This window comes from Ovis aries, chromosome 15 (assembly GCF_016772045.2).
Source record: "Ovis aries strain OAR_USU_Benz2616 breed Rambouillet chromosome 15, ARS-UI_Ramb_v3.0, whole genome shotgun sequence".
In the NCBI taxonomy this organism is placed as follows: Eukaryota; Metazoa; Chordata; class Mammalia; order Artiodactyla; family Bovidae; genus Ovis; species Ovis aries.
Genome location: NC_056068.1, coordinates 47,687,996 through 47,704,385, shown reverse-complemented (window position 1 = coordinate 47,704,385; position 16,390 = coordinate 47,687,996). Strand labels below are relative to the sequence as shown.

General features: G+C 40.2%; 1 pseudogene; it reads right to left on the bottom strand.

Moving 5' to 3' along the window:
* Positions 1-2,669: 2,669 nt before the first annotated feature.
* On the bottom strand, positions 2,670-3,559 carry LOC101122215 (olfactory receptor 51I2-like; annotated as a pseudogene).
* Between the last annotated feature and the right edge of the window lie 12,831 nt (positions 3,560-16,390).

Genomic DNA, 16,390 nt, shown 5'->3' with positions numbered 1-16,390 from the left:
TGGTTAGGTTTTGGTTTATTTTGGCTTCCCAGGTAGTGCTAAGTGGTTAAGAACCAGCCTGCCAGTGCAGGAGACATGATGAGATGCAGATTCAGTCCCTGAGTCAGGAAGATCTCCTGGAGGCGGAAACGGCAACCCACTCCAGTATTCTTGCCTGGAGAATCCCACACACAGAGAAGCCTGGTGGGCTAGAGTGCATGGGGTCGCAGAGTCAGACATGACTAGAGCAACATAGCATGCACTGCAGTATTGCTTGATCCTGTCACGGGCACAAGTACTTGGACCCTGGCAGGACTATCCCCAGTTTTACTAGTCAGTGTCAAAGCCATCCGCCAAGGTTTCAGTGTTGTCCTAGCCTTGTGGAGTGTTTGTGATTTTACAGGGGTTTCATTCCATATTGGAGTAGGGTTTGTTAGTCACCTTCACTGCACTAACCCTCACCACATGTTTTCTCATCTTGTGGTTTGGCTATACCGCTCTTATTTGAGGATACTTGAGATTTCCCTGACACCTAACATTGTTGAAGATATTAACTCGGATTTTACTCTGTTTTGTTGTTTTCTAATGTCTGTTTGATTTGACAGCCAGGAGGTGTTTGGGAGAGATCAAATTCTATATTGCTTCTATGTTTTAAGGTATTATCATGTCACTCATCCTCTCTGGTTTTATTTTAGAAAAAGTATTTCATGACCCTATGAGAAAAAAACATGGAAAATAATGCTTATTTAAATATATATATACATATATATACTAGCACCAGGTGGCGCTAGAGGTAAAGAAGTTGCCAATGCAGGAGGTATAAGAGACACTGGTTTGATCCCTGGGTTGGGAAGATCCCCTGGAGGAGGAAATGACAACTGCTTCAGTACTTTTGCCTTGAGAATCCCATGAACAAGGGAGCCTGGTGGACTACAGTCCACGGGGGTGCAAAGAGTTGAACATGGAGATCCAACCAGTCCATCCTAAAGGAGATCAGTCCTGGATGTTCACTGGAAGGACTGATGTTGAAGCTGAAACTCCAATACTTTGGCCAACTGATGTGAAGAGCTGACTCGTTGGAAAAGACCCTGATGCTGGGAAAGATTGAGGGCAGGGGGAGAAGGGGACAACAGAGGATGAGATGGCTGGATGACATCACCGAATCGATGGACATGGGTTTGGGTGGACTCCAGGAGCTGGTGATGGACAGGGAGGCCTGGCATGCTGCAGTTCATGGGTTCACAAAGAGTCAGACACAACTGAGCTACTGAACTGAACTGACTGAAAGCAACTTAACCCACACACACACACAATGTGTGTGTGTGTGAATGTATAACATTTTTACTACTATCTGCATCTCAAATCATCTATAAAGATTGAACTATGCTGTAGTCTGTCCACCACCCAGTGAAGGAATCCTCACACTAATTTACTTACCTCTGCCAAGAGTCTGCAAGCTGCTGTGACTTTGTACGTGCTTTGCATAAATTTGCACAGAATTCCTCTGCCTTCGTGATTGTTACTCTCCAGGAATTATGCTTTGAATTTCCTAATATTCTTCTGCTACCTCTCCTCTGCTCTTGCTGTTGTTTAGTTGCTAAGTCGTATCCAACTCTGCAATCCCATGGACTGTAGCCCGCCATGCTCCTCTGTCCATGGGATTTCCTAGGCAAGAATACTGGAGTAGTTTACCATTTCCTTCTCCAGGGGAACTTCCTGACCCAGGGAACAAATTTGCATCTCCTGCATTGGCAGCCCTTGGCATGTAGATTCTTTATCTCTGAACCACCAGGAAATCCCCCTGTTGCTCTAGCATGTACAGATGTCTCTGAGCTTGGGTGATGAGTATAGGCCATGAAAATCCATATTGCAGCAGATGATGAGCGCAACTATTTATGCTGTTGAAGTAGATTCACCCTACCATCAATCACTAGTATCTATTTCCCTTCCATTCAAAGCGCTAACTGGCTCCCTAGAAGAGAGTTGATCCTTCCCTCAGCAATGCCCAACAGATGGCAAGATATGATTATTTTTTCCACAGAACTTTTCTCCTGCTTTTAAACTTTGGAATTTCTGGTCTTACATGGTTTATATTGCAGTATCACTGTGACAATTATACATGTTCCATTTTATCAGTCTCATGAATACTCTTACTTATTTCAGAAGTGTAAAATTGGTCATAGTTATTGTGTATCTTTAATTTTTAAAGCTAAAAGATGCTCAAAACCATTATTCTTATAAAAAGCATTGGATGATACTTATGATCTTGAGTAACATAACCCCCAGTTATAATGTTTCATATGAATGATTAGGCTTTGTGTTTTTGAGATTTACTTGCAAATTTAGTTGATATTAGCATACTTGGATAAATAGAAGTGTCTAGTTTAAGACCCTCTTCCTTACTGAGTATGAGAGAAGTCATTTTGGCAACCTATAATTTGGTTAATTACAAAGTATCTTGATATTTTAAGTTATGAATTATAGCCAGGCTATGCCCTATGGCTAATAACAGGTACCCAACCAGAGGCCCATGTATAGAAAGAGATGACACAGTTCAACTGACTAGCCTGTAAAACCAAACATCAGCAATAACAACAAACTCTTAGGGTATTTGGGTTTTTAGAAGGTCTCTCTCTGATCAGTGCTTAGATTTCAGTATTTTATGTAGCCTCTTACGAATCTCCTTAGTCTTAATGGAATAGATAATTGGATTGAGCATTGGAGGCACAAAGAGATATATTAGGGACATGAACTTGTGCACATACTCAGGGGCATGCTTCCCAAATCGATGAACCATGGACACACTAACCATGGGCACGTAGAAAATGAGCACAGCACAGATGTGTGACACGCATGTGTTGAGTGTCTTAAGTCTCTCTTCCCGGGAGGCGATGGCCAGCACAGAGTGTAATATTAGCACATAGGAAAGGAGAATGAGCACTGAGTCTACCCCGAAGGCAGAGATGACAATGAACAAGCCATACGTGCTGTTGATGGTGGTATCTCCACAGGGCAGGCGGATCAGGTCTGGGTGCAAGCAGTAGGAGTGGGTCAGTATGTTGCCTTTACAGAAAGGCAACCTCTTCAGAAGGAAAGGCAGTGGGAAGACCATGCAGAAGCTGCGGATGATGATAGATATGCCCATGTGAGCCACACGGGTATCAGTGAGCACTGTAGAATAATGCAAGGGGTTACAGATGGCCACAAAGCGGTCGAAACTCATGGCCAGCAAGATTCCAGACTCTGTCCAGGAGAAAAAGTGGATGAAGAACATCTGAATCAGGCAGGCATCAAAGGCAGTCTCTGGTGCGTGAAAGCACAAGGTAGCCAGTATAGTGGGCAAGGTAGAAAAAGACACACCCAGGTCATTGACAGACAGCAGAGATAGGAAGTAGTACATTGGCTGGTGCAAGCTTTGCTCCTCCTTTATGATGAAGAGAATGAGGCTGTTCCCCAGGATGGAGACAGCATACAGCAGCAAGAGGAGGGCCGCTAACCAATGCTCCAGTCCCTCCATCTCTGGGAAGCCTGATAGGGTGAAGCTGGTCACTCTCGAGATGTTAGTTTCAAAACTTCCCATGGGGTCCCTGAGTATCTTTTGGAGAAACACAATCAGAGTAAAGTGAGGTCAAACAATGGAAAGCATGATCACTATCCAGGATGGAAGGGACAAGGCTACTTAGATTGCACACCAAAGATCGCAAAAAATTAGGAGGAAGCAAGCTATGGATCATTGCTCACATCTCAGGCCTTCTGCCATCTGATCATTTCTACAGTTGGGTCATGGGCTCCAATTCCTTCCCCACAAAAATCCTGTGAGTCTGTTTTGAACACTATATCTTATTCTTCCTGTTTCTGTACTCTTTGCAGAAATATTAAAATCTTTCTCCAGTAGCAGAAAATGATTTAGCTCTTTCTCTTTACCAGTTCTAGCCACTACCTTCTGCAAGAAGTGAAGTACAATATGCCCTCCCTAGGCATCTTAGTGTTCTCCACTTACTCATGAATCTCCATGTATGCAGGGATAACATTTTCATCCGTACGCTGAGCTGTGTCTTTTCTCCTGCCTCCGCTGGACGATCTCACTCCAGCTCCCCATCCTATCTTTGTTGCGTGAGCTCCTCTCTTATTCATCAAGGATCCAGACTCTCATGCTTCTCCACTCCTGATCGCTCTGGGTTTTTCTATCTTGCATATTTACGTGTTTTCCTCTGTTTAGATTAAGGATTCCCAAACTGTGTGTATGCTAGATTCACCCAAGGAGCTTTTAAAAAACTCCTTTGTCTGGACCCCAGTAATACCAATTTAATCCAAATCTCTAGCAGTAGCAGTTGGATTCAAGAATCAATACATTGAAAAAAAAAAAAAACAAACAAACACCTACCCAGGAAATTCCAATGAAAAGTCAAGTTTGAGAATCAGAGGTTTAGAATATGTTCCATCCAAAACCCGCTTCTTTCTTATTGAGGATCAGTTTCAGGATATACAGTCAAAGAAAATAAATAACAACAACAACAAAAATCACTTTATTGCCCCCAGATATTCTTCCAGTAATCATTCACTTCTCTGCTCTCTTTCACACTATGTTCACAATTATTTTCTACTCATAATGTCCTTCTTACCTCTTCTCTGTACGTCAATTATCCCAAATTCATGTCTCTAGCTCAGATGTCTCCTCTAGCTATAGAGTCCAGCATCCAACTCCCTACTGGTGTATCAACTGTAATGGCTCATCAGCACAACATAAACATATGCCAATTTGAACTTTTGTTAATCACCATACTTGGTCCTCTGCAATACTTTCCTCATATAAAAGTCCATCAGCATTTATCCATGCACTAAAGCCAGAAAAACCTAGGAAGAATTTTTCACCCTCTCCCATTTCCAAATCTAATTAATCTATTACTACCTTTCCAAAATATACTTAACACTGGCACTCCTGTCTCTCTCACTTCCAGCTAATCCAGCATCCAGTCTATTGCACTGATCTATCCCTCAGCATTTTTAATCAGAGTGTCTACAGGCCCTTTCTTGCTGATCATCCAGCTCAGTGTCATGGTCCTCTCTAATTCATCTTTTACAAAGAAGCCAAATTATCTGTTGATAATGTAAACAAAATGATGTTACACTTCTATGAAAAACCTCTCAGTGGCTTCCCTTCACTCTTAAAATAAGGATTAGAGTAAGAAATCAAACAGTCGTACCTAGGCATGAGGCAGTATATGAACTACCTGAGGACTTGTTACCTTCCTATTATTCTAACCATTCATTACTTCTCTACATATCATTGTATGTCCCTATTATGTATCCTCACACATACTTTTCTTCATGACTTTTCTCACACTTTAGAATTATAGTGAATTATTATGTATCTGTTTGGTCATTTGATTAGTATCTTTGTTCCCCAAAGAATTATAAGATCCTATAGTTGTCTCAATGTTTATCCAAGTCGCTGGGCATAGATCCTGGATAAGCATTCAGATTACCAGTTCTAATTCTAACCAGTAAATATTGATTAAATAGATAAACTATCTTAGGCAGAATGTATTATGACCCAGTTTTGAAGTGTAACATAAATTTAGAAAAGTTAAATAACTCTGCTAACATCTAAAACAGTGAACTTTTAATCTCAGCTTTAGCACACACCAGCTATAGATTTAGTTTACATAATTACACCTTACGTTTACAGCTGTAGTATAGAAAAAATGCAGAGTAAAACACATAAAATTGATATTCAGCACTGTTGTGCAAGATACGTACTGAATAAATGGCAAGAAAGAGCGGATGAAGAGGGACGTCTGGAGCCAAGGTTCCCAGGCCCTCTTTCCACACTGCCTTACTCTTCCAGTTTCCCAAACAAAGGCTCTCTCCTTTTATGTTGCCCATGTATCCACTTCCCAGTGAGAATACTGGAGTGTGAGTTAATAACACTGAGGCACTCACACCAAACAAAAGCTTTGTGATTTCAGGCATCAGGGGATATTGTTGAGGATTGTTGGTGTAGGGCAGAAGAGGAGTACAGAGAAAATCTCTAAAATTAGATCACAAACAAACTTTTCTTCAGATTTATGTATTATAATCACTTCAGGATTTTGAAGCTATGAATGAGGTTCCTACAGACCTCTGTGAGGGAAGGGCTGAAGTCCCAACTTACCTCCTCAGGGCAGCTCTAGTGAGAAGAGGACAGGTGAAGTGTCCCCTAAGGAGAAACTCTGAAGACTCCTCTGTACACGACCTCCCAGCCAACCTCCTGCCCTGAGCAATGAAACTGCCTCTTCAGTGTCCCCTGGGCCTGGTAAGTCTTAGGGCTTAAAGAGATGGCTGGAGCATCAGGGAATATGAGAACTTTTGAATGATGGCTCCTTTGTACACTAGTGTTTCTCCCCCTTACAGATATTTAAAAAAAAAAAATTTGAGTTATAACTCTGCTGTCCTTTATGAAAGAATCCATTCAGTTCATCAAAAGCAGACTGAATCTCAGACCCTTTGACTCTCACTGATTCCCAAGTTAGCGATCTTTCCAGCAATTGTGACACAACCCAAGTAGTTTTCGAGAAACTATAAATATAACCACCAAAGCTTCAGTAATCATAGTCAGAAACCACAGTGACAATCCTGGTTTGCCTGGAACTATACTGGGTTTAGCAATGAAGATCCTGCACTGGGGACAACCTCTCTGTAGCTGCAAACTCAGACAGTTTGTCAGTCTGCCCAGACTTGAGTAAAAAACAACCACTTCCCTGTCTAAGTGACTATCCTTAATAAATTTATCTAGTTTGCTCAAATTCCAAATTCCTCATTTGGGAACTTGGAACACAAATGTCTATAAATCCAGTTGACCATGAAACTTCGTGTCACCATGGTACATGATTATAAAACAAGGACTATTACAATGACTTGCCAATTTTCTATTGGCCAGAAAAGAATTTGAGAAGATGGGATAGGCAATTAGTTCTGAGAGCTCTGAGCGCTGTGAAGGCAGGTTGATTTCCAGGATGCTTATTAAAAGATCTTAAAATTATGAGAGCTTTTGGATCATCTTGTATCACACCCAAACTGTCATAATGAAGAAATGAAGACTTTAAGGTGCAAGAGGCCTGTTGCCATCCACTGTGAAATCATTTATAAAGTCAGGACTTGAAAATAAATTACCTAGAGTTAGTCCCCAAAGTCTATGTCTATTGCCCAAGCAATCTCAATTACCAGGACTGAGGAAAGGAGAAGAGAAATACTGATATTTCTTGAGCACCTGCAGAGTTTTGGGGGCCGTACTAGTTTATTGTTTGCTTTAGATTAGCTCATTTAATCAACAGAGAAAACCTGAAGGATACCTTTTATTATGCCTAAATACTAGATTTTTCAGTAGACAGACTAAACAGAATTAGAGCTGTGGAGGAATAAAAAATAAAAAGCTATGTATTTTATATTTAGATAATTTTTAAAACATCAAAGCATCAATGTCTTCCTCACAAAAACCTGGAAATGTATTGGATTTTAGTACACTAATCTTAGGGTCTCATTTAAAAACAATTTAATGTATACAGAACACCAAAGTTCTTTAGGATTTAATATCTGTAAAGGTCGTTGTTTCCCTGGAGAAGGAAATGGCAACCCACCCCAGTATTCTTGCCTGGAGAATCCCATGGACGGAGGAGCCTGGAGGGCTACAGTCCACGGGTGTCTGTCTGTAAAGTCTGCGTTTGTGTATGCATGTGTGACAGTGTGTGCAAATGTTTGTATGAGAATGGAGAAAGAGCAGGCAAAGAAACCTACCTCCAATTTTTTAGAAAGGAGAAAAACAGATCTTTTATAATTAATCAATAAATCAGTCACAAGAAATCAAAGAGACATAAAAAGATGATACCCTTATAAAGAATAATGATTACCAGACATTTAAGATTTGACGGACTTGACCTAAATGAAAACATAGACTGTGAAAAATAGTTATCATTAAGCGACCATCTACTATATGCTATAAACTTACTAGAATCTTTGTATGCATTGCTTATTTATTTATTACTAACATATAGTTAATGTTTAATATTCACAGGATCCTTATCAGTTATATTTTTGTCTTCTTGTTACAAATGAGATTAGGGATTTTACAATACTTGCCAAAGTCATAAAGTTATTGGAGTAGCCAAGATAACAATCTGGATGCAAAACCACAATTATAAACAAATATATTCACATACAGTCATTCACATAAGCACAGTCATCAATTGGAAGAAGAGATTAAATGGACTTTAATTGAAAGAAGGAAAAAGGGACTTGAAGGACCACATCAATCAAGCAGTTATAAGAAGACTAGACTGGCCTACTAAGTGCCAGCGACTAAGAGGCTAAGGTTGGGGATGTTGGAGAAGGATACTTGTCAATCTGAACTTAAAACAGGAAGTTTTATGATTGTGCCCTTGAATTTTATGGTTATGCCCCTTATTCTTTGCTCACCTCAAATGTAATTATGATGGCTCTCACCAGGTAGGATATGCTAGTCACGTTAAGAAGATAATTTCTGCCTGTGTAGTAATTCTATTTCCATTGTTAATTGATAACATTATGAATCTATGTTATTGCCTTGATCAGTGTGAGTTCATCCCTAAGAGAGAGAACCACACCAAAGGGAATCTGAGATATAACAGTGAAGAGGATGAGCCTTCTCTCTGTTCTCACAGTGATTAGGACAATCAGTTCAGTTCAGTTGCTCAGTCGTGTCCGACTCTGCAACCCCATGAATCGCAGCACACCAGGCCTCCCTGTCCATCACCATCTCCCGGAGTTCACTCAGACTCACGTCCATTGAGTCCGTGAGGCCACCCAGCCATCTCATCCTCTGTCGTCCCCTTCTCCTCCTGCCCTCAATCCCTCCCAGCATCAGAGTCTTTTCCAGTGAGCCAACTCTTCTCATGAGGTGGCCAAAGTACTGGAGTTTCAGCTTTAGCATCATTCCTTCCAATGAATAGACTAAATAAATACTTTCACGTGTTAATCATCTTCAGAAAAAAAGTTTAGAGTGCCATGAAGAAGAATCATTAAAAAGGTTAATAATTTATCCTTCAGGTTGAATCCTGAAGGATAAATAAGAGATGTTCAGGGGAAGAGAGAAGAGAGCTCAATAAATGTGTTGGACTTATGAACTTTACTTGCAGAAATATGAACTTCTTTCAGTTCTACCTCCTAACTACTATTTAATTGACTTATTTCCATTCCCACTCTCTAGTCAGCATATCAATATGTCAATCCTAGATAATTACAAGGGTCTTAACGCATTCCCCTACATTATTCAGCCCTCTTCCAATTCACTTTTTAAGTTGCAGAAATATATTTAAGTAAAATTCCATCACATTACCATCAAGTCTAGCCTTTAAATGACCCTGTGTGATATGATAAATACCTTCCTTCCAAACTTTATTTTGAGCCATTTTTCTTAGGTTCTTTCTATTACAAGCAAAGTGACCTTCCAGTTTCTTACATGTGCAAAGCTACTCCTTCCATGCGGCCTTCACAAGCGCTCTTTCCAAAATCTTAGAAGCTTTTTCCTACTCACCTTCCATTCAACTGGATCCCTACCACCATCTCCTAGCTTAAATTGGCATGTGGAAGATCCCCCTAGCCTCCTAACCTAATAAAGGTTATATTACATTCTCTGTTGATCTTTTCTAGTACCTTGCAGGGTTGTGATTAATTGATTTAAAATAAACAATAAATTATTTATTACATGCTTCTTTCCTATATCAATATGTATGTTCCATGAAAGATGTTTCTGCCTTATTTTTAATATATTCAAAATACCCAGTGCAATGTTTGTTGTTGTTGTTTAGTTGCTAAATCATGTCCAACTCTTTTGTGACTCTGTGGACTGTAGCCTATCAGGCTCCTCTGTCCATGGAATTTCCCAGGCAAGAATACTGGACTGGGTTGCCATTTCCTTCTCCAGGGGGTCTTCCCAACCCAGGGATCCAATCAGAGTCTTCTGCATTGGCAGGGAGATTCTTTACTACTGTGCCACCTGGAAGCCCAATGATTAGCAAATAGTAATCTAATGTCTTTACCATAATTACACTATCAGCATAACACCATGAGTCATCTTTCCATGTTTCTGCAAAACGGATTACCATGCTACTTAGGGAAACACCTGTTCAAGAACATATGACATACACATATCTATTTATCTCTGCTTTTTTGTCAATTTACCTAGTTACATATCAGCCCCAAAGTGCCGTCCTAGAGAATGCATCAAACTTGAGTCACTACTTCATTTTTTTTAAACAAACTGTTCCCAGTCTAAACCCTGTTTTCATTCCTGGGTAGGATCTTTGTAAAGTATCTGATTTTCTACATTATTATTTTTCTACATTATTTTCTACAGTAATTAACTTAAACCAACATGATTAGAGAAATCTAAAGTCTGTGTTTCTGCTGCTGCTATTGCTAAGTCGCTTCAGTCGTGTCCGACTCTGTGCGACCCCATAAACTGCAGCCTAACAGGCTCCCCCATCCGTGGGATTCTCCAGGCAAGAACACTGGAGTGAGTTGCCATTTCCTTCTCCAATGCATGAAAGTGAAAAGTGAAAGTGAAGTTACTCAGTCTGGACTGCAGCCTACCAGGCTCCTCCATCCATGGGATTTTCCAGGCAAGAAATCTGGAGTGGGGTACCATTGCCTTCTCCGAATGTCTGTGTTACGTGCCCCTTTTCTGGGCTACCACAAACAGTAATCATTGCATCTTATCTCCCGTTGTGTGTGTTAGTCACTCAGTCATGTCTGACTCTTCGAGACCCCATAGACTGTAGCCCGCCAGGCTCCTCTGTCCATGGAATTCTCCAGGCAAGAACACTGGAGTGAGCTGCCATTCCCTTCTCCGAGAGATCTTCCCAACCAAGGGATCAAACCCTGGCCTCCTAAATTTCAGGCAGATTCTTTACCAGCTGAGCTATTCTCACTCAGAGCAAACATTTATGTTTACTTACTGAGCATATTATGTGATGATCAACTTTAATTCAGCTAAACCTCACCACAGCCTTGTCAAACAGATATTACTATTATCCATATTTTCCACCTAAGGAAACTAAGGCACAGTGAATTGAATAACTTTTTCAAAGTCACAAAAAAATATATGTGGCAGAACTAACATTTAAATCTAGGTGCTCTGAACCATTAAGCTGTAAGGCCCCGCTGTGAGTTCACAGGGTAAGTGCCGCTCTGCTTTACTCTTCACAGACTGCTTCTGTGCCTAATATGAGGCCGGGCACATAGGGGTGCTCAGTAAACAGCCACGGAATGATCATATGAGGCTTCTTTGTCATTTGATATATTGCAGATCTCCAGCCCAAACTAGGACTATTGATGTTGAATATGTTCAACCATAGAAGGCAATACACATAAAGGACAAGAACTGCAGCATTTTTCAAAGCAGCACCACTGACTCAAAATCATACTCACTTGGACTCAGGAGTCAGATTACCTGCACTCACCTCCTGCCTTTCCACTGGCTAGCTTTGTGACCCTAAATGGTTAATCTATTCTATGCACCTCAGTGTCTGCACCTTTACAACCAGAATAATAATTTTATCTGTATCCTAGTCTTGCTGATAGGGCCTAATGATTGCTTTAATAGTAAAATATATACTAAAATAAACTTTGAATATTGACTGTCATGTAATAAGCTATGAAGAAATGTTATCCTTAGTATTACTTTCACTTCAGTTCAGTTCAGTTCAGTTGCTCAGTCGTGTCCGACTCTTTGCGACCCCATGAATCGCAGCACGCCAGGCCTCCCTGTCCATCACCATCTCCCAGAGTTCACTCAGACTCACATCCATCGAGTCCATGATGCAATCCAGCCATCTCATCCTCGGTCGTCCCCTTCTCCTCCTGCCCCCAATCCCTCCCAGCATCAGAGTCTTTTCCAATGAGTCAACACTTCGCATGAGGTGGCCAAAGTACTTGAGCTTCAGCTTTAGCATCATTCCTTCTAAAGAATCCCAGGGTTGATTTCCTTCAGAATGGACTGGTTGGATCTCCTTGCAGTCCAAGGGACTCTCAAGAGTCTTCTCCAACACGACAGTTCAAAAGCATCAATTCTTTGGCACTCAGCCTTCTTCACAGTCCTACTCTCATATCCATACATGACCAGAGGAAAAACCATAGCCTTGACTAGACGGACCTTAGTTGGCCAAGTAATATCTCTGCTTTTGAATATACTGTCTAGATTGGTCATAACTTTTCTTCCAAGGAGTAATCATCTTTTAATTTCATGGCTGCAGTCACCATCTGCAGTGATTTTGGAGCCCAAAAATAGTCTGACACTGTTTCTACTGTTTCCCCATCTATTTCCCATGAAGTGATGGGACCAGATGCCATGATCTTCGTTTTCTGAATGTTGAGCTTTAAGCCAACTTTTTCACTCTCCTCTTTCACTTTCATCAAGAGGCTTTTTAGCTCCTCTTCACTTTCTGCCATAAGGGTGGTGTCATCTGCATATCTGAGGTTATTGATATTTCTCCCGGCAAGCTTGATTCCAGCTTGTGTTTCTTCCAGTCCAGCGTTTCTCATGATGTACTCTGCATATAAGGTAAATAAGCAGGGTGACAATATACAGCCTTGACTCACTCCTTTTCCTATTTGGAAACAGTCTGTTGTTCCATGTCCACTTCTAACTGTTGCTTCCTGACCTTCATACAGATTTCTCAAGAGGCAGGTTAGGTGGTCTGGTATTCCCATCTCTTTCAGAATTTTCCACAGTTTATTGTGATCCACACTGTCAAAGGCTTTGGCATAGTCAATAAAGCAGAAATAGATGTTTTTCTGGAGCACTCTTGCTTTTTCCATGATCCAGCAGATGTTGGCAATTTGATCTCTGGTTCCTCTGCCTTTTCTAAAACCAGCTTGAACATCAGAGAGTTCACAGTTCACGTAGTGCTGCAGCCTGGCTTGGAGAATTTTGAGCATTACTTTACTAGCATGTGAGATGAGTGTTATTGTGTGGTAGTTTGAGCATTCTTTGGCATTGCCTTTCTTTGGAATTGGAATGAAAACTGACCTTTTCCAGTCCTGTGGCCACTGATGAGTTTTCCAAATTTGCTGGCATATTGAGTGCAGCATCATCTTTCAGGATCTGAAACAGCTCAACTGGAATTCCATCACCTCCACTAGCTTTGTTCCTAGTGATGCTTTCTAAGGCCCACTTGACTTCACATTCCAAGATGTCTGGCTCTAGGTTAGTGATCACATCATCATGATTATCTGGGTCGTGAAGATCTCTTTTGTACAGTTCTTGTGTGTATTCTTGCCACCTCTTCTTAATATCTTCTGCTTCTGTTAGGTCCAGACCATTTCTGTCCTTTATCAAGCCCATCTTTGCATCAAATATTCCCTTGGTATCTCTAATTTTCTTGAAGAGTTCTCTAGTCTTTCACATTCTGTTCTTTTCCTCTATTTCTTTGCATTGGTCGCTGAAGAAGGCTTTCTTATCTCTTCTTGCTATTCTTTGGAACTCTGCATTCAGATGCTTATATCTTTCCTTTTCTCCTTTTCTTTTTATTTCTCTTCTTTTCACAGCTATTTGTAAGGCCTCCCCAGACAGCCATTTTGCTTTTTTGCATTTCTTTTCCATGGAGATGGTCTTGATCCCTGTCTCCTGTACAATGTCACGAACCTCATTCCATAGTTCTTCAGGCACTCTATCTATCAGATCTAGGCCCTTAAATCTATTTCTCACTTCCACTGTATAATCATAAGGGATTTGATTTAGGTCATACCTGAATGGTCTAGTGGTTTTCCCTACTTTCTTCAATTTGAGTCTGAATTTGGTAATAAGGAGTTCATGATCTGAGCCACAGTCAGCTCCTGGTCTTGTTTTTGTTGACTGTATAGAGCTTCTCCATCTTTGGCTGCAAAGAATATACTCAATCTGATTTTGGTGTTGACCATCTGGTGATGTCCATGTGTAGAGTCTTCTCTTGTGTTGTTAGAAGAGGGTGTTTGCTATGACCAATGCATTTTCTTGGCAAAACTCTATTAGTTTTTGCCCTGCTTCATCCCGCATTCCAAGGCCAAATTTGCCTGTTACTGCAGGTGTTTCTTGACTTCCTACTTTTGCATTCCAGTCCCCTATAATGAAAAGGACATCTTTTTTGGGTATTAGTTCTAAAAGGTCTTGTAGGTATTACTTTACAGCTGGTGAAATTAATATTGCTCATTTTCGTGACTGGTATAGCTAGCCCAGTTGAATAAGAGATCCTGTGCAGTTAGTCCTGACAATTAGGCCTGCGAAAAATAAATATTCTGTCATTTCATTTTAGATTACTTATGCTATATTAGCCTTTGACTGCAGAGTGAACATTCTGGATAGCACAGACTTCTGAATTGGGATAAAGAGAGCAAAAGTGTGATTTGCTTCCAATATGCACCAGGGGAGTTAAGTCTCTTAGCACCTAGAATCAGGCCCCCATGGATAGTATCATGGGTCTGACACAGCCCATACTCACATCTAGAAGGGAATAACTCTCCCAAGAAAAGTACTCCTTATCCCTTGAGATGAGCAGAGAGGAGCATTTGGAAAGCACCTTGGTAGAGCAGAAGCATCAACACTCAGGTTTCTCTCTTATGAGGCTCACTTTCTCCAACTCTCATTATTGGTGTTTGCCTCCCTGTCTCTCCCTTCTGTCTCAATCACTCTCGTTTTACTAAAACATAATGTGTACATTTTATAGAAAAGTAGAAAACATGGAATAATAATAAATCTTCTCAATTCTCACTAGCCAGAAACAACTACTAAAACATTTTTGTTAAGAGAAAGTCGCTCAGTCATGTCTAACTCTTTGCAACCCCAGGCTCCTCTGTCTGTGAAATTCTCCGGACTAGAATACTGGAGTGGGTAGCTGTTCCCTTCTCCAGGGGATTTTCCCAACCCAGAGATCGAATCCAGGTCTCTTGCATTGCAGGAAGATTCTATACCATCTAAGCCACCAGGAAAGCCCAAGAATACTGGAATGGATAGCCTATGCCTTCTCAGTGGGATCTTTCTGACCCAGGAATCTACTCAGGAGCTACCAGGGAAGCCCAGACTTTTATTACTTCCTCCAAATACTTTTTGTATGCAAATATATGAATGTTTAACAATAATATTATATATTATGGTTTTACCCAGAGTATACTTCACAGTATTTTATAAATAGGGGGCTTCTCAGATGGCTCAGTGGTAAAGAATCTGCTTACTAGTACAGGAGACATGGGAAATGCAGGCTCAATCACTAGGTTGAGAAGATTCCCTGAAGGAGGAAATGGGAACCCACTCCAGTATTCTTGCCTGGAGAATCCCATGAACAGAGGAGCCTGGTGGGGTATGCGGTCCATGGGTTCACAAAGAGCTGGACACAACTGAGCACATACACCACAACCATGCTATAAATAATTTTTGTAAAAAGTTTTATTTGACCTACTATTTTATAGTGGTTCCTACATTCTTCTAAGCTGTCTTATCCTAGAAATCTATTGTGGCAGCCATATATCTTTTGACTAGCATAGATTTTTTTGTCTTTTTCTTCATATTTTAACATTTGGGAGGTTTACTCTATGTCTGTCCATTTTTTTCTTTTTTTAAAGTAATTTTGAGGGAGAGTAATCTCAATTGTACAAGGATTCAAAATTAAATTTTAAATCATGTTGTTGCATTCCTCAAATTATTCAGAATTAAGTCAAGTGAACTGGGGGAAAAAGCAACATATTCAATATTTGTTAGTCTTTCCACCAAGTCATGTGCTTTTTGTGTCCATTCATTCAAGCTTACTTCTAAGTAAGTATCTGATAAGGGGTTCATCCCCAAATCATGTAAGGAGCTCCTACGATAGCTAAAAACAAAGACAAAATCATGTCTGACAAACTCATTTTACTATGTGCTAAGGAGTTAAACGGAGGTTTCTCCAGAGAGGATATACAAATGGCCAACAGGTATATGAAAAAAAAAAACAGATCAATGTCATTAATCATCAGAAAAATCCATATTGAAAACACAATGAGATATTACCACACATCTGTTGAGATGGCTATTAAATAGTAATAATAATAATAATAATAATAAAATAACAACAAAAGACAGCAAATGTTGAGAAGGATGTCAGTCACTTGCACACAGTTTTTTGGAATGTAAAATAGTGCAATTGCAATGGAAAGCAGTATGGAGTTGCTACAAAATTTAAATTTTGTAGAAATTTTGCAAAATTTAAAAAAATTCTACAAAATTAAAAGTAAGACTACTTTTCATATAGTCTTGGGGAAAAGAATTATTTGACCATTGTGGCAGTGTTCCCAAGGTAATAAGTAACTTTTTCTGTGGTAATTCAACTTAAAAATAGATAAAAGAAACACATGGAACAAAATGAGGGATTGATTTTAAGGAGACACATTTGTG